This window comes from Emydura macquarii, unplaced genomic scaffold (genome assembly GCF_026122565.2).
Source record: "Emydura macquarii macquarii isolate MOO-44397 ecotype Brisbane River unplaced genomic scaffold, CSIRO-AGI_Emac_v2 contig_3122, whole genome shotgun sequence".
Classification (NCBI taxonomy): Eukaryota; Metazoa; Chordata; order Testudines; family Chelidae; genus Emydura; species Emydura macquarii.
Window position 1 is genome coordinate 1,286,270 of NW_027133259.1, and position 18,888 is coordinate 1,305,157.

The following is an 18,888-nucleotide window of genomic DNA, read 5'->3' on the forward strand; positions in this document are numbered from 1 at the left end:
ATAGGAAAAAGAGTTGGAGAGAGAATGTATAAAGAACAGGTGAGAGGCAGCAATGATGGCAGCAGGGACAGGGAGGCCCATGTGCAGATTCATCCCAAATATAAGGGAGGAATTCCAGTCCCTAAAAGTCAGGAAACTGGGTTACAGCTTCATGTGATGTCTCTTCAAGTCTTTCAAAGATGCAATGATGGTCCTTTGGTAAAAAATGGGAAGTGAGGACCTACTATTTCAAATGTTCAGAAACTAGAAATGTCATTGTTTTAAGAAAGTTTGAGATGTCTTTATATGTTAGAAAGACAGTAAAAACCATAACAAAAAGCATTGTGACTTTGGCTTTGTATTTCACATTTAATGAGACCAAAGTATGAGTCTGTCCTTTAACATCTCTTTCCCCATTTCCCATTCAATAATAAGTGTTGGGACCCTGCTCTCAAACCCAAAGTTTTTGAGGCGCACCCTTGATTTTTATGCTATGCCAATTCATGAGATTACCAGGGAATTCACAGACTCTAGGGAGCATCAGCTTCCAGGGTTTTGCAAACCACTTCCTGATAGGCCACATGGTCTTGACCCTGTATTGGCTGGTGGCTACATCTAAACTTCCTGTTTGCCTTCTGGCCTTGTGTAGGCAACAAGTCATTGCTGCTTATTGCTGCTTGGACTCCACCTGATGTGCCTCTACTGCACCCGCCCTTTGGACTGGATCTCCTGGCAATGTGACTGTGTGAACTCCCACCATTGAGTGGAACTGTCTTTTGACCTGCCTGATCTCTGGGCATTACAAAAAGAAGGGTATGTATTTATACAGCACTTTCTACCCAAGTTTCTCAACTCTTCTGCTGCAAGAGTTACTGACTTTAAAAAAAAAAAAAATCCAGTTACTTTCCCTTTTGGCTGTTGTAAATATTTCTGTTTTAACTTTGTGCTCCTTTCCCCCTAAGACTTGAGTTGCTAAGCTGTTCATTTTCATGTCAGTTCCTTCTGGAGGCCTATTTGTATCGGCTTTGATGTAAGCAGTAAACTTCTTGGTTTAATTTTAACTTTGCAAGGGAAGAGTTTGTTCATGAATGAATTACACAGCATGAAATCTTAAAAGCTTGGGTCAGATATGCAGAGGGGGAATGCATAATTGATTTTTTCCTCAGGAAAAAAGGCACAAAAGTGATATTCTAGATGAAAAACAAGATGTCCTCACAATCAGAATGAGGAGAGTGAGCAAGCAGGAAAAGAGGGAGAATTGGGAACCAGACAAGCTAGCTAATGCCCCATGGCACTTCCTTGTCCATGAAGTGAAATGGACTGCAGAAAGCTGAATGTGGAATAGAGAGTGAGAGCTAAAAGGTAGAACAAAGAATCTTGAGTTACAAATGTGAAGTACAGACATTATTCTGTTAGTTTAGCTACCTGGTTGTAATGTTTATGGGCAGCCCTGCATGACAGATAACCTAAGAAATCAGAGACCTTGGAAGTATAGAGTTAATATTTTTGCCGCAGCATTTAATTATTTCTGGTTATTTGTTTAGTGCCCAAACCTGTGCAAGATGCTTTAGACCAACAATATTGTTATGCTGAAGGTTAGATGGCTCCCAGGGAACATGTCTTTGATTTATAGGCAGTCATAAACCTCAATGAAGCTGGCTGGCAAAATGGCTACTTATCTTAAGGCTAAATGAGGGAGAAATTAAATGTCCCTTGGGTTAGTAATAGCTGGAATAATAGAAACCACTGTCCAAATCATGGAGAAGCATGGCTATCTGGGAATAAGAGCGGAGCCATGCGGTCTGAGGGGTGTTCCCTGGGATCTGAATGCAAATGGGCAGGGGCTGGGTGTTTTGTTTTGGTGGTGTTCTCTATGTCTGAAGCAGGAAAACAAGCAGAGGGCTAGAAGACAACAAAAGAATTACTGATAACATGTCCTAGAGAGAAAGCCGAGAGTGCTGGCTGGAAAGAGGCTTGGAATTGTGAGCAAGGAAACTGCTTGCTGCTGATTGCTCCTTACTGTGTTCAGGGAAACAGTATTTTGTGTATATTCTTTGTAAGTAACAAGGATTGCATTATAGGAATACCTGACTCCATTTATCAATTTCTCCTTCCAACAAACATCCCATGAGATCCCAAATATTAGCTAACTGCTCAGACTAAGAAAGGATAACTGAAGATATTCCTACTGTCCAAAAGAGTTTACATTCTTATAAGTCAATGAATGAAAACAACAAAAGATGGATGACCATGAGGGGAAGGAAGCTGAGGTCAGAACAATAAGATTACACGGGTTGGTCATGTGCATATCTGGATAGTTCACAATACATGTACACACTTGTATCTTTAAAAAAATCCCCATCTCCCTCACAGACAACGTTATATTTTACAGAGTTAGATTATGGAAGTGCTACTTGTGGTTTCATAGCTAACAGTGAGTTGACTCTTGCACATAAAGCCGAGATTCAACTACTTTTTTAATGTATGAAAAATAGCGAGAGCTGCTTCTTCAAAATGACAGCACTGCTGAAATGGGTACTGCTTCCTGTGTTCAGTAGGAGGAAAGCCAATGTGCCGTCCATCTACAAAATGACAGCACTGCTGAAATGGGTACTGCTTCCTGTGTTCAGTAGGAGGAAAGCCAATGTGCCGTCCACCTTCAAAATGACAGCACTGCTGAAATGGGTACTGCTTCCTGTGTTCAGTAGGAGGAAAGCCAATGTGCCGTCCACCTACAAAATGACAGCACTGCTGAAATGGGTACTGCTTCCTGTGTTCAGGAACACCTACAATGGGGGCCTATTGTTACCCTTGCCTTGGGTCAGCAGGTCAGATTCCCTCCCCTGCTTATCTTCAAATCGTGTTGCCCGTGGACTACTGCAACCATGAGGATCTGGCAGGAATTAATTATAGACGGGATGCCTCGCCTTGGCCTTGGTCTACATTTACCTGGAGATTCGGCGGCAGTCGACGGGAGTTCGGCAAACTACGCAGAGTAGCTTGTGTAACGCACGTCGACTGCTGTGCTTCCCTTCTGCGCACCGTCTTCACTGCACTGCGCCGAGGGGAACTGTGTTCCCATCGATGCAGCACTACGCTACTTGAGGGGGTGGTTTTACTCAGTCAACTTCCTGATCGATTGAGCGGGTCTACCCTGACCACTCAATCGATCCAGAAAGATCGATCTGGCGGCAGCAACTTTGCTGCCGTCAATATAAACATACCCTTGATCTTTCTACCTACCTCACTCAACACCAAACAGCCCTGCCTTAAAAACCAGTGAGTTTCCAGCTATTCTCCATCTGGAAATTGGCCAGCTACCTAAGTAATACTAAATAGATTAAAAGGAGAACGATTTTTAGGATGGATGATTATTTAAAAATAGTTCTGTGAAGTCGTCATAACTCAATTGTCAGTAGTACATCCTCCATTATTTTCATAGTTGCTGCGACCATGTGATATTTCAAGTATTGCACAATCAGAGTTTTAACACTTAAAAAGTATGGATGAAATTCATCCTTATTGCCACTGCATTGCAGTGCATGAAGTTACACCAGAAAGTAATAGAAATTGTAAGGTGTGATTAAAATACTGTACTGTATAGCTCAATGAACATCACATCCTCCCCTTTGACTTTATTTAAAGCTTTTGAAGTGAGTGCACAGGATGGGGAAGAGTCTTTTGGGCTGAGGATTGAGATGTAACAGAAAAAGATTTGATGAGATCTGCATCCATTTGCTTGCAAAGCTTTATTTGCATCACTAGATGGCACCAGTAGTAGCTGCACTGGTGTTTTACAAATTACTGACACTATGGCTCAAAGTTTTTCTCTTTCATAGTATTAAGTAACAGTGGGAGATGATATATTGGGTTTGATTAGAAGCATTTCTCTCTGTTCACCAACCTAATTCAAATTAACAAGATAACATTGTTATGATTAACATTATAGCAAATTTGCTGAAGGAAAAATAAGTGGTTAAAATAATAATCACATTAAGCCTGAAACTGCCGCCCTTACTCAAATTGAGAAGTCCCTTACTCCACAATCTTCCCCAGTTATTTCAGTGTGATTATTTATGGAGGAAGGTCTATTCAGAATGAACAACAGTGGCAGAATCTGGCCATCTTAATAAACTGCCAGCCAATGTTCTCAGGATCTTCCAAAGACAACTCGTATCCAATTACACTAAAAGTAAGTAAATCACAGTTCAAGCACTAACTGTGCACTAAAAACTGAACTAAGTGTTAAAAAGTTAGCAAACAGCGTAGTTATAAATAGCAAAGACACCAAGTAGGAGGAGGGAGGTCTCACAGTGATTCAAATAAAAAACTATCACTTCAGAACAAATGTTTTAAAGTGAAGAGCAATGCACAGAGTGGGATGTCCAGGAGTGATTAATCCCTCACTTCCACAAAGTCTCTCTTCTATCCTCCCACATTTCCTTGTGGCTGCTGGAGCAAGAAGAAGATATAATGCTCTTGTGGAATTCACATTTTGAAGATATGGCACAAGAACCACAGGTTGAGGATCACTAATCTGTGCAAATATATCTTATCAAAAGGACACTACACATCAGCTGTTAAAAGCCATTTATCAGATAGATTATATGTATCCCATCAGTACTAGAGACTGGACCTGACCAAGTCCCTGGTTCCAAACACACACCTTTGGGGAGCCTGAATCCAAATACTCCACTCTATAAGGTTCATAATCAAAATTTCAGAATGAGTTTTGGGCATTTCAAAAAGGTTAGATCAGGATCTGAACTCTAGCTATACATGAGTATTTTCAGCTCTTAGTATGCCTTTTGAGCAAAACTGGGAGCAATTCATTACTATTTTAAATGTTTTGCCTTATTTAATCAGTGTAGAGCATCTTTTTTATGTGGTATTGATTGAGAAGTGACATGAATTATAATGGCAATCCTTTCCAAAAGATTTCATTCTGACCATTAATTTGATATAAGACATAAACTTTCTCTCCTTTTCACTGTTACGATGGAAATGTCATACGTTTTTATTCGATATCTGGGAGACAGTTTGTAAATCCATATACAGAAGCTCATTGGCATCCCTCTGGATCATTACCATTATTAAAAAGAAAAACTAAATACTGCAGCAAAGTAGCAAAACGTTTATAGGGACCTAGAATTAATCATCCTTTCCAAAGAAACAGAACACAATATTAGAAGTACAGTACAGTTTGATTTTCCTTTTTTCCTACTCACCAAGGAAAATTAGAAAATGAACAGTGACGTTACCAACAGGACCAAACATATTGAGGAATCTGGGGGCATGGCCTTTATAATACCTCGCATTAAAACTGTATTATTTTGGTATGAAATTCACCTGGAATTCAGAGGGTCATCTTAAGGCAATATTTATGTATCTCCTAGGACCTATGTAGAGGAGCTGTGGATGAAGCAGCTGTGCAGAAAATAGTTGTGCCTCTTGTGATGCTGGCAGACCAGACACCAGCTCATTCCAAGGCCCCTAGCCTCAACTGAACACTGAAAAAAGAATAGCTGGAAACCAGTCAGGCTCACCTGCATGTTAGTAGTATTAAAATAGATATTAGCTTTATGAAAATATGTTTAGACTTTATGAAATGCTTATAAATTGCTGCGTGCATTAATTTTGCTTATAATGTGGGATATAGATACTATAAGGTCATATTTAATGTTTGTAACAGTAAAAGAATTTGAAACTGTAAACCCACCAGGAAAGAAGCATTACCAAGTGTGACATACCAGTTTACTATAGGAGGTATTATCTCCAGCCCAACGAAAGGAAGCCCATACACACCAGACAAACCATTGTGGAACATCAGAGGACAAAAGACTTTGTTGATTGCTCCTCCCTTACCCATGAAGAGGAGATGTGCATGAAGACTCATCCCAACAGCTTAAACTCTGGGGAAAGAGATTAAAAATCCCTGACAGGAAGAAACTGGGACTTTATGCGGCTGACTCTGAGGGGCAAGGATTACTAGGCATAAGCAAAAGATCCCCCATGCTTGGCTTGGCTTAGCCCTAAAGAACATGTAGAACTTGCTTATTACAGCAGTTTCTATCACTTTTTGGAACTAAGACTATATGTCGTTTGTGTTTACTTCTTTAACCTTGTAAATAACTCTCCATTTCTTTTTAGTTAATACATTTAGTTTATTATAGGATTGGCTACAAGTGTTGTCTTTTGGTGTAGGATCTAAGGTACAATTGACCTGGGATAAGTGACTGGTCCTTTAGAACTGGGAATAACCTGAATAATTATTGTGATTTTTGGTGTGAGGGGCCATCTATCACAAGGGAAGCTTACCGGGGTGGCAAGATAGATTGGCATACCCAAGGGGACTGTGTGACTCCATGTTAAGGTGATTATGGTGCCCGAGGAGTTCACACTTGATGCTTGGTTGGTGAAATCTAAGTTCAGAACTCCCAACCAGTCTGGGGTTTGTGCCCTGATTTGTAACAGTCTGCCCTGAGGTTGGTATGATGCGCTTGAGCCAGTCCAGACAGTTTAACACCCCCTCTATACGCTGTGAAGGTTTTCTCTGCAGCATCTCCCAGACTTCTGCAATAGGGCTGGGTTTAGAAAGGATGCCAAATCTGGGGTTGGATAGGACCTATGGGCTCACACCAACACTTTGTAGGACTAGGTCTAAAAGGTTTTAATTTTAAAAATTTCAATTTTGGTAGCAATAGCTACAAAGCGCTGACGTCTTTCTTTACAAATGCACCCTTTGCAAGAAATGACTGTCCTGCAGATTTCCTGCTTGTGGCTCACATTTCCCATCTCTTATAGCATTTTATAAGTGGGGTTGCATTCACCAGCCTAAACAAGATTTGGCCACTGAAAAATCTATATCTTAAAGATCAAAATATGAATCTTCAACTCAAACATTATTTCCGTTGTAACACAAGGGTGTGAAAGCCACCAAGGATACGTATAGACACATAAATGCCTTTGAAAGCAAATGTCTTAGAATTATATATTTATCATCAAATTATTATCAAATTATAACGAGATTTGTCAGAAGTTCAACAACCCCTTATATCTAAAGTTATCCAGAAAAGAAAATGGAAATATTTGAGCTGTTGAGAATGAAGCCAGGGCATCTGATGTGCAAAGAGCAGCCCAGGATATACAGGAATGAAAGACCCTTGTTCATGGCCTAAGTGATGGTATAGGAAGGATTCAGAATACCGCAGTCTAGGGTGTGCATTCATAGGTATGAACACATCTTGGGTGCATTCATAAAATGTCTAAAGGCATGTCGTAATTACACAAGCAGTATGGATATATTTGATCATGTACCTGTGGTGGGCAGTCCATTCCCCATAGTAATAGTTGGCATAACACCTTCAACACACAGCATATTAATGGATAAATTGTCCCAACATCCCTCCTCCCCCCATCAGATAGTATTATTCTTATCTTTTTAGATGGGGAAACCAAGGCAAAGAGATGTAAAATGACTTGAATAACACAAGAGCAATTAGAATACAGGGATTCCTGGCACCCAATGCTGTGTAGACTGCACAATCTCTCTACATACACAAGTGTTTAGTAAAACCTACAATATTGTAAAGAAGTTTAAAATCTTACTGAGTTGCCTTTGACTGACCCATTGTATTACTTAAGTATTAATTACTGTGCCTTAAAAACCAAGAAACAAGTTGTAGTTACCGTCACGTGTCTGTCACACTGTTTTTGTATAGCTATTAAATGAGGCATTGCTGTTTCTTTTGGGAGGTGAGCAGGGTATCTTGGAACAAGGCAGCTTGGAACTGTAAAGCTTTAATGTGCCAAATCCAACAGTATAAAAATATCCTTGTGTGTGATAATTGCAAGGCTTTCATAAGAGAAAACATAGGAATCTAACTATAAATAGGAACTTCACTAAAATTAGACGGAACTGGCAGACTCCACTATGTGAACAGAAGCAATGTTAATATGCTCATCATATAGTGGAAAGACTCCAAACTGGAGAAAAGAAAGCAGCAGTGCAACACTTTCTCTGCCTGGAAAAATGATCAGGAATGGCTGAGCGAATAAGTTCAGAGAAGTATTTGTTATCAGATAGTAGTGGCCAACTTAAGAGTGATTGTACATGTTGATTAAAACAAAATATAATATTGCAGATAAGTTTTTCCCTTAGTGCTTAATTATAAAGTAATAAGGTAATGGGTAGGTGGAATTTTGTATTAACATTAGATTCAACTGAATTCAGCAATAAAGAATGATAGCAGTGCATCGAAACCAAGTTAGAGTTGTGTTACCTACTCTGATTCAGCCCTTTGCCCTCAACCAAGAAGTGAATTAAGCTAAAGCAAATCCAGGCACTTTTATTTCTGAGTGAGAGCCTCCACACAGGGTTTTAATGCACTTTAAATTTACATGTTTGGTTAATTTGCCTTAAGTTGCTGTGTAGACAAGCTCTATGGTATGCTGGGCCAGGCCACTGAGCACTTTGAAGATAAGGATGGAGACTTTGAACTTGATTCAAGAGACAGAATAGAACTTGACTCTTTGGAAACCTTCTGATTGAAAACCACTACAGAAAATATTCTATTAAAACAAAATCCAAGTTATGAACAGAACAGTTCAACCATTTAAAGATGCTTAAAACAATACTCATTAGGCTAAGTTCACTGTTTAAATGGCTGTACCTAATGTGACCAAAACCAGAGCCACATTAGGAAATGCCATTTAAACTAAACAATATACAATTGGGGCTAACCTGATTTCTTCCTCCAGTTCAGAAGTCAGGTATGTGCTTATAAACCTTAGGAGAGAACTAATTTATCCCCTAATTGTGCCTTATTTAATGTGATCATTTAAATGGCTAAAGTTTTTCTACCATGGCTGTTTTTATAGAAATCACTTCTTTATGTGGCTAAACTGGCTTGTTTTTACATGGATTGTATGTGTGAAGTAGTTTGGATCAGATATATTTTCTTTTCCACCTGGCTTCAGGAATTCGTAAGAATAAATTATTTTAATTCACAAAATAAATTAAAGTTTTAAAAACTGATATTGTTGGAATGATGCCTCAGATTCCCCAGCATTGTCATCTTCTCACATACATAAAATTAAAGATGTGGCTGGTCTGAAGATTCCATAGTTCTATAATAATAATAAAAAAAAATTATTCATACCGAAACAAATAGAAAAATGTTTTGGCTTGAAACCTCAGAAAAATGTTTGCACATGGAAACTGATGGCTCAAAATGTGACCCTTCATTGCTGGAGATTTAATATTTGGATTAGCCAGCCAGTTAGTTTACTAATGAGCCGCCTTGTAGAACAGCTACTGTATTTTTATCTGAATAAGAAGTAAGTACCAGTGTACCAAGGGCTCAGTGTACTGTGAATATCCATTGGGAAAATGTTAAATGACAGAGTGGTATGGGATGGAGATGAAGCCTCACCAGGAACTGAGTGCGTTTTGATTACACTAAGCAAACTCTCTTCATAAGGATATGTAAAACCTTTAAAACATTCCTGGATAATGGACATATTTCTTAAACTGAATTATAGTCTCCCCAGACTCCCCAATAAAAGTCTCAGAGAAAATAATGGGATTCTGAATACAATAATCTTTGTATTTACTATCAACTAACAAAGCCATTAGCAAGGTAAGGTTTCTACTCAATTCTGCTCTGCCTTTCATTTTCCTTTCCAATATGCTCAATACTCTCTTGACTCTTCCCTGTTATTTAAAGTATGCATTATAGTTATTAGTGTTCCAGTTACCACTAGAGGTCAGATGTTTACCAGTGTCATCCATAGTTACCAATACCATATTATTTGAAAATAACATAGCCACAAGCTGGTTATTTATTGTCTTATGTAGGCAAAGGTTATGAACTGCACCTTTAAGAATTACAGTATATAACAAAAGACTTGAATTCAAGGAGTTTAGCAGAGAGATTTCTTATGGAGCCATGATTTCACTGACATTTCTCTCTATTTTCTCTATTCACAATATCTCACTCTCTCTCCCAAGGTAGCTATATTAAATAGAGGTCCAAGGAAGTCCTCTAAAACACTTTTTTAAATGCCACATGGTCTCTCTGTAAAGTTTTAAAAACAAGATAGAATATCTTAATTTTAAAAACCTATAGTAATCATTCAAACCACCATGCAAGTTACAATATTTAGCACTTCTATGATTATTTTAATCATAACTACTGTTATAAACTGCAGCATTTTGCACCATTACAGTAGAATATTGTAGTCCTGGGGGTTGATTGTCCATAGCCATGGACATTGTGTAGTGATTTACACTAGTGCAACGTTGGTGTAAAATGCTACCATTCTGATTTTGATAATGGAGAATCATGCCCCTTGTTTTTTAAAAGATAGAGCTGCTGTGACTGATAGACTAGTTTGATAAAGTGTTTAGAAATATTAGAAAAAACAAGACCTGAGTTTACTAAATTATTAATTAGGCCAATTAATTGAAGCAGCACAAGTAGGTAACAGATCATTCCAAATGTGTCTGGTTCTGCATGAATTCCACCCATGCTATACTTCTGCAAGACATCAAGCTACAAATACCATACATTCTTGAACAAATATTCATTGAATGGTCATATGCTGATGTCACATGGTGAGCAAACAGGTATTTATTAAGCACTCAAGTCAATTTAATAGAAACAAAGTGGGTATGGTAACATCTTTTATTGGACCAACTTCTGTGGGTGAGAGAGACAAACTTTCAATCTCATATACAGCTCCTCTTCAGGTGTAAATTTGAATGCTTGTGTCTCACCCACAGAGGTTGGTCCAATAACAGATATCACTGCACCCACCTTGTGTCTCTAATATCCTAGGATCAACACTGCATACAGTCAACTTAATAAAGGTACAAAAACAGCAACATACATCCAAATGAATAATGTTTTTTAAAAAAACCCTCTCCCATCAAAAAGAAAGAGCTTCTTCCCATAGATAACCCTATCAGGAGAAGTTTTGCAACATGACCTCCTCCCACAGGTCTAAGCAAGGTAATATTTGTTTTCTTTCTATGGAAAAGCTCATGGAAAGGAATGATGATCTTTGGTAGTCTTTAGTAATTAAGTAAACAGCTGAGCCAAATGGGTTTTTGGTTTTCCCAAAATGGTTTCTACTGCTGAAGTCAGAGGAAAAAATGCTCTAGGTTTTCTGGACAGAGGAGTTTTCATGCTTTATAGTGGACTCCCTCATTGTCCTTCATAACCAATTCCAAGGATTGCCACCTTCTTCTTCTTTGTTTCTTTCAGACTAACGGCTCCCTTCACTTACGTAGGATTTCTGGAAAAGAGACAAGGGAATCCTCACCCATCTTCTTTTAGAATCCAGCTTACCTTAAAATGGTTTGTGTGGGGGACCATCTGGTACATAAGGTAACTCACTTAAGCTTCATAAATGCAGTCCATGAGGACAATCTTTGAAACTTACTAATATTCTTCTCCCTGCACTAATTTTACTCAGAAGGTAGTAAGTTTCCATACAAGGGACAGCAATTATGGTACTTTCAGGAACTTTCATTGGTGTCAAATGCACCAGGAATACATTTTAAAGTTAACTTCCAGGTAGCTTTGAAATACAAAATTTGGACCTGCAATTCAACCCCACACTTGCAGCCAACATTCAGGGGTATTTGGATCTGAGCTTTTTTTAGTTCTGGTTTATGTCCATTTAAACATCAGGCAGCAAGAGATAAAGGACCTGATTCTTTTCCCATGCTCGTGTAACTCCACTGACTTCAATGGAATTCCTCCTGATTTATACTGGTTTCAGTGAGTGGAGAATTACTCCCAAAAAAAGTGAGTGAGAGAGACTGCAGGGTAGAGACATAGGCCAACATTTTCAAAAGTAACTAATCATTTTTGGTACCCAGCTAGAAATGCCTTAAAAGAGACTGAACTTTCACCTTCTAACAATCAGGCCCCTTTAATATCTTTCAATCTGGGGAGACAAAATCACTATCTAGTTAAACTCATCACTGATTTAAGCCTCTGAGGGAGATATAACGAAGCATCTTTCAATGGACCAATATTTGAAAGAGAGCTATTTGGTGAAAATAAGTATTTATTCCATTTAGCCCCTATGTCTTAAAGAAATATAGAGAAGGAGGCATCATTCCACTTCCTTGGCTGCCAAAGGTCTCTTTCAGTTGTCTGAGTCTTAAAACTTGCATTTCACATAATAGGAGCCTGCCTGTCATCCCACTAGAGTTTTCATATTAGTGCATGGATGAGTGAAAACTGTGCATGATCCTCAGACCTTCTGTGTTTACTTTAACAAATAATTATAAGAATCTGTTCTTTCATCTTTACACCACACTCATTTTTATTTAAAAATACAACATTTATGTGGGAGCTCTGATGTTCCCAGCTATCTCTGGGGCCTTAGCCATAGCTATAATAATCACAGTTGATGCTTGGCTATTTTGTTAGAGATTTTAAGCTTCTTTCACTAGGCAAATGAAGCATGTGGTTTGTGTCCACTTCATTCATTTCTTGGTCTTATAGTTTCCAATAGAGCATGGAAGAGGAAGGAAGAAGTGGCTGGGAGGATGGGGGTAAAACTGCAAAATGTATGTTGGATTTCAAAATCAAATTTATCCAAAATTCATGAGTTGAACTTTTTAAAAATATGGAGGCCACATCCAAATTTGAATTTTGTTGGTATTTGGACCTCTCTCTTAAAATAAAAAATATTGGAGAGAGAGAAACTTACATTTTTCTCCAAGGATTCTGATCCTGAGCACCGACAACACTCATAATCAATTGGAGTTATGGGTGCTCAGCACCTCTCAGAATCGGACCCTACATGAGGAGGAAGGGAGTGAAAATTTATAAGAGGTAAGTCACAGAACTATCTTTGGAGCTGGTAGAAATTTTTTGAACAAACTTGGAATGGGGGGAACAACTCCAACAAACAAAAATATCCCTCCTTTTTTTTCCAAAAATGAAAACTTCATCAAAAATTTCCATTTTTGGTTTTCCCTTTTCTTCCAGCATCATAATGAAAAAAGAAGAATTTAATGGTCTTGTCCAGTCTCTCAATTTTTTTTTAAACAAGGTAAATACACTCAGCATGGTCTGATGAAATGTAACTGATGTTGCATACGTTGTGAGTTACTCAGCCCTGGTCTACACTTACCTGGAGATTCAGCAGCAGTCGACGGGAGTTACGCAAACTACGCAGAGTAGCTTGCGTAACTCCCGTCAACTCCTGTGCTTCCCTTCTGCACACCAATGGGAACTGTGTTCCCGTCGACGCAGCGCTATGCTACTTGAGGGGGTGGTTTTACTCAGTCGACTTCCTGATCGATTGAGCGGGTCTACACTGACCGCTCAATCAATCCAGAAAGATTGATCTGGCGCTGGCGACTTTGCCGCCGTCGGTATAGACATACCCGCAGTGCTGCTCACTTAATGTAAATATTTCTGTTTACAATGATGGACTCGCTATTTCACAGAATGCCATGCTTAACACAATTGTCCTGCTACTATTCTGAGCTATCTATTGGTAATTCATAGTTAGTACAGGATATTTACTAGGTAGCATAGAACAACACTTTATAATTTGCAGAAACTGTTGTGCATTTTTAGTGATAGTTTTTTTTTGGCTGCCTTTGCTGCTTCCTGACATTCATGTCATAAAAATTGGCCTGCTTCTGAGGATGTCCCTGCTGGAGGGGCTACAAGAGAGTACACATTTCCCTAAATTATAGATGGGTGACTGTTTTTATTCTCAAACTGAATTGAAAAGGAACTGTGATAAGTGGGGATATAAGCATGATTAGCTGAGAGATTTTCTGTGTTGTTTTACCTAGTTAGGGTGCTTTGCTAACTTGTGACATCCAGTTTGTTTATAGTGTATTTTTTCCACACCAAGGTTTATTGGCTGTTTCTTGGCCTTACTTTTCTAAAGATAATTTTTGTTTATAATCAATGGCTCCTAAACAGCATAAATCACCAAAGAAATACTGCCAGCAAAAAACACATGAACAATTTATAAGAGTAGGAGTAAGTAGAATTAAGAAAATCTCAGATATAAATAAGTCCTCTGAAGTATCAGCTTCATATTTGCACCAGACAAGTGTACTTAATGAATTTGACTTTAAGAATCTGGAGGATGGGGGAAATACTTTAATTTGATTTATTTTTTTTTAAATGAAAAGTGAAATGTTTTTGTTCCAAAAGTTGCAAAGCTCTGTTTATCTAGCTAGGTTTTTATATTTTGTCCATAATCCTGGCATCAGAATACTAACAGTCACTTGAATCTTTGTAAATGAACATCAATGTTTTTTAAAGGAACATGATCACATGACAATTGAATGAAATAGTATCAACACTGTCAAGTACCCATCTTAAAAAAATGTTGCTATCCAATTTGAACCAATAATTTTATAAATAAATCTAGAACTCTTGATCTTTGAATGTAAGGATTGAAAGAGGGATTTTAAAAGGGTGATAACATAGCTATCCCTTTACTAAATCTTTTGGAGTAGATATTAGATATGAAGTTGGATCCAATAATACCTCTTGAGACTGCATATCATTTTCCAGCCTTCCAGGCTGTAGTAGTGAGTAATGTAACAGTACGAAAGAAACTTTGTATTGTTCATAGAGACAAAAGCTTACCTTCTATTGAGAAGGAAGAAATAATAGCCTTTCATAGGAAATGTCTATTCATGTTCCCCAATGTGGCAGGAGAAATGCAAGCATGTAAAAATAAATTCAGTTCTCTAAAAAATGAGTATCCAATTGGATGCTAAAGTCACAATTCTCTTTCCACTAAAGTTGCATATTAATTAAGTTATCAAGTGGATATGGCCAAGGTGATCAAACTGAAGATTTTAGGTTGACAAATAATGCTTATCTTTTGTAATTTTAATTGATAAATGTCTTTTCTCCTAAACACAGTTATTATGGTCTATAAATGGATTTACAACTGGAAATGTTTAGACTGAAATATCTTGTAGGATTTATTTATTTCAGTATGATTGATCAGTGTTATAATTTTTTTGGTTTTGGGGTAGCTATTTTTCTTCTTCGAGTGTTTGCTCATGTCCATTCCACTATAGGTAAGTGCACGCCACCATGCACAACCCCCAGAACTTCCCTCCCACTAGCAGACCCCATAGGGCCGGCTCCGGTGCCTCCTGGAGTCCCACACGCATGCTGCGATATATGAGGCGCTGCCAGCTCTATGCCCCCTCAGTTCCTTCTCTCTGCCAACTCCGGCAGCGGGGATGGGTTGTGGAATGGACATGAGCAACACATCTCGAAGAACATCAGTTACTGGTAACTAACCTTGTTTTCTTCTTCGAGTGATTGCTCATGTCCATTCCACTATAGGTGACTGACAAGCAATTCCTTTGGAGGTGAGTAGGAGTTACCGGTGAGCTGCCCTCAGCACCGCTCTGCCGCATCCTCTCTCGCCTGCTAGATGATGGCGTAGAGGGACGTGAAGGCATGCACCAACGACCAGGTGGCAGCTTTGCAGATGTCCTGCAGGGGCACTCTCTCCAGGAAGGCTGTAGATGAGGCTTGAGCTCTGGTTGAGTGCACTGTGATGGTTCCCGGAAGCGGCACTCTCGCCCGCTCGTAGCAGAACTTGATGCACGATGTAATCCACAAGGAGATGCGCTGGGTGGAGACAGGTGAGCCTTTCATCCTGTCAGGCACTGCAACAAAGAGCTGTGTCGATTTCCGGAATGGCTTTGTACGCTCGATGTAGAAGGCCAGGGCTTGTCTCACGTCCAGCGAGTGCCATCTCCTCTCCTCCTCTGAACCATGCGGTTTGGGAAAAAACACTGGGAGAAAAATATCTTGGTTGCAATGAAATTGGGAAACCACCTTGGGCAGGAAGGCTGGGTGTGGCCTCAACTGCACCTTATCCTTATAGAATACTGTATAAGGGGGCTCCGAGGTCAAGGCCCTAATTTCAGAGACCCTCCTAGCTGAGGTAATGGCCACCAGGAAGGCTACCTTCCATGAAAGCATGAGCAGAGGGCATGAAGCCGTGGGTTCAAAGGGGGGCCCCGTGAGTCTTGAGAGGACCAGATTGAGATCCTAGGGAGACTGCCTCGTCCGGGGAGGAGGAAGACGACTGCTGAGGCACGTCTTGCAGGTGCTCCCCTGCCTGCCGAAGGGATGCACCCATAGAGGGTCCTTCCATGGGGTCCGACTCCTCGTCCGAGGAGCTGTGTCTATGGGCCTTCTCCTGTGCCGGGGACACAGACTGCACCCCCGCTGACAGGGTGGATTGGGGTCCCGGTCCCATCTGGATGCCCCATGGGGCCCAATAAGGCCATTGTTGCAGCCATTGACCCTGGGACCAAACCGGGTCTGACTGTGTCACCGGCTGCAGAGGAAGGTGAAAAATTCCAAAGGTCTCTGCAAATCTGACCTGGAGGAAAATTCCTTCCCTACCCCAAATATGGTGATCAGTTAGACTCTGAACATGTGGGCAAGATCCACCAGCCAGACACCTGGGAAAGAATTCTCTGTAGTAACGGAGAGTCCTCCCTATCTCCTGTCCCATCACCAGCCATTGGAGGTATTTGCTGCTAGCAGTCACAGATCAGCTACATGCTGTTGTAGGCAGTCCCATCATAAACGTATCAACCTCAGCCTTGAAGCCATTCATGTGTTTTGCCCCCACTGCTCCCCTTGGAAGGCTGTTTGAGAATGTCACTCCTTTGATGGTTAGAAACTTTCATCTAATTTCAAGCCCAAACTTCTTGATGGCCAGTTTACATCCATTTATTCTTGTGTCCACATTGGTACTTAATTTAAATAACTCCTCTCTCTCCCTGGTATTTATCCCTCTGATGTATTTATAGAGAGCAATCATATCTCCCTTCAGTCTTCTTTTGATTAGGCTAAACAGGCCAAGTTCTCTGAGTCTCCTCTCATAAGGTAGATTTTTTCCATTCCTCGTATCATCCTAGCAGCCCTTCTCTGCACCTGTCCCAGTTTGAGTTCATCTTTCTTAAACATGGGAGACCAGAACTGCACACAGTATTCCAGATGAGGTCTCACCAGCACCTTGTATAATGCTACTAACACTTCCCTTTCTCTATTGGAAATACATCAGCTGATGCATCCTAGGACCACATTAGCTTTTTTCACAGCCGCATCCCATTGGCAGCTCATAGTCATCCTGTGATCAACCAGTACACCCAAGTCTTTCTCCTCCTCTGTCACTTCCAACTGATGCATCCCCAGCTTATAGAAAAAAATTCCTGTTATTAGTCCCTAAATGCATGACCTTGCACTTTGAACTATTAAATTTCATCTCATTTCTATTAGTCCAATTTACAAGGTCATCCAGATAACAAACCATTTGCTTATAGGAGTAAGAAATATGTCTCTTCATGACCATTATTTAATTAACTTCATTTAATAGTATCAACCTCTCAGTATGTAACTCAGGTAAATTACTGCACAAAAGCAATAAGGAAGAGAACATGAAACAGGAGTTTTATGACTCCAATAAGGGCGTTGCAAAAATACAAGTTATTTATGGTGCTGAGACGAGCAAGGAAGGGATAGGAAAGAGCTACAGTGATAAGACTACAGGTAAACGTAATTAGTATGATGAATGAGGACTATAAATTCATTTAGAAAGAAGCCAACCTAGAAGCTATGTGACCTATTGAGAAGGCTACTGAAGAGTAGCAGCATACGGGGCCACATGAATTCCATCAGGCTGAAAGAAACCAGTGCATTTCTCCTAATAACTTGCTGCTACTGGTAAATGGCAAGAGAGGCAACTGTTATCAGTTAAGCATTTCCCACAATTGCTAGATACCAGTGTGCGCGTTCTAATATAGTTTTGTACATGATGGGTGTAATTTACACTTCTGCAGAGGGACAGCAAAAGGTGTATTCACCAACTGTGAGGCTTAAGTGGTGCATAGACCTTGTGCAGGTGCTCTGCACAGCGGCAAATGTAAGTAATTATGAATAAAAAGCAGATGATTCATATTAAGTATATTTCTCATAGAAACTGCAGCAATTAACTGTGCTTTGACTAGTGGGAAGGAGTTGAACTGAGCCACTATTGATTAGAGGACATCATGTTGCCATTTTCTGATAGATTCAATTCTGCAGACAATTATGGGGCTTTCATTAAAAATATGTTTTTAGCTTTTCTGATAATGAATATCATGTTCTGGATAAGGATCTGTGCATTGCTTTTTGTACTTACAGATAGACAAACAGAAACAGGTCCATCAGCTCCAGAGGACTGAACCAATTCAAGTTAAATCATTGCCACTACATGGTTTTATTGCAATGGGTTGTTCCTGCTGTAGTTCAGTGTATCCGTAGTAGCCAGTCTGGATATAGTAAAATGGACCAGTGTCCCCACGTACACAACCAGCCTTTCTTCTCCCATAGTTCCGGGCACAGCTCCCTGGAGCAGGTATTGGTAACAGGTGATCCCCTGGGAGGCCTAGTAGTGAACTCCATGAGCTGAGCCAGGGAGAATTTAGTGACTCAATTGGGACTTAAGTCCATTTCTGATTCCATGGGAGAAGGCTATTGTGAGTTCAGCAAAAACAAATACATGCAAATTTATAATTACAGAAAAGTTATAAGATCACCCAGTTGCAAAAAAGAAATAAAAACATCTAGAGGAAAATAAAATCATGTTCTGGATTCTCGGGAGCATTGCCATCCAAAGGGCTCATCAGCTAGAGCCTGTGAGGCAGGTGATGTGCAGGAAGTGGAGTGTGTGGAGTGTAGCACGTACTGCACCCTGCTCAGTCTCATCCTAGACAGCTTGGGGGTGGGGGCTAATAACAAAGCAGTAGGCAGCGGAGCGTTTTGGAGGGGCTGCAGAGGGAGTCTGTCCTGCCGCTGCTCTTCCTGGATCTCTGCCAGATGCCTCAGC

The 18,888-nt window shown here is 39.9% G+C and overlaps 1 long non-coding RNA gene across 2 annotated transcripts in view; it reads left to right on the plus strand.

Annotated features, from left to right (window-relative positions):
* The window catches only part of LOC137141879 (uncharacterized), a 29,517-nt gene extending 18,148 nt beyond the window's left edge, over positions 1-11,369 (plus strand). Inside the window, exons 3-4 of one of the 2 annotated variants that reach the window (XR_010916758.1) lie at positions 629-792; positions 11,250-11,369. This is a non-coding gene — a long non-coding RNA (uncharacterized lncRNA). Of the gene's footprint in view, positions 1-628; positions 982-11,249 lie in introns of those variants that run through there. The other variant, XR_010916757.1, reaches the window with a different exon arrangement.
* Positions 11,370-18,888: the final 7,519 nt, after the last annotated feature.